The following is a 685-nucleotide window of genomic DNA, read 5'->3' as shown; positions in this document are numbered from 1 at the left end:
GCTTTGTTTGCTTTTTCTTTGATATTTTTCTTGGTTTTTGTAATTATTTATTCATATTGTTTTTCTTTTTGGCTGGTTTTATTGTTGGGTGCCTTGAAGAGTTTTGTACAAACTAAAATGCCTTTTTTTAAAAGTTTAAGCGTTGTTTTGACTTAGTGTTGAGTGTGGGTTGTAAAATTAATATTATAGTGAAGAAATATTTGATGGTCCATTTTTGGAGCAGAAGAGTTAGAGAGAGAGAGAGAGAGAGAGAGAGCTGGAGAGAGATAGAAATAGAAAATGGATAAAGAGATAGAAAGGGGGAGAGAGAAATAGAGATAGTGTGAGAAAGAAAGAGATAGAGAGGAAGATAAATAGACAGAGAGAGAGAAAAAGTGAGAGAAAAAGAGAGAGTGGAGGTGGTGGGGATAGATAGTGAGGTGAAAGCAGTGCTCCAGTATGGCTTTGGCAGTGATGGCTAAAATGAAGACTAGCTAGACAGAAAGAAAAAGAGAGAAGACATAAGAGACAGAGAGATAACTAATTACAGAGGAAGAAAGAGAAGTGAAAATGGTGGAGATAGGTAACTAAGACAGGTAATGAGAGAGAGAGAGGGGGGGGTAACTAGGTAGACAGACAGTGAGGAGAGGGAAAATAAAGATAGATAGGTAAGCAGACAGAGGATGGGAGGATAGAGATGAGGAGG

Source organism: Octopus bimaculoides, chromosome 27 (genome assembly GCF_001194135.2).
Source record: "Octopus bimaculoides isolate UCB-OBI-ISO-001 chromosome 27, ASM119413v2, whole genome shotgun sequence".
Classification (NCBI taxonomy): domain Eukaryota; kingdom Metazoa; phylum Mollusca; class Cephalopoda; order Octopoda; family Octopodidae; genus Octopus; species Octopus bimaculoides.
This window is presented reverse-complemented; position numbering follows the sequence as displayed.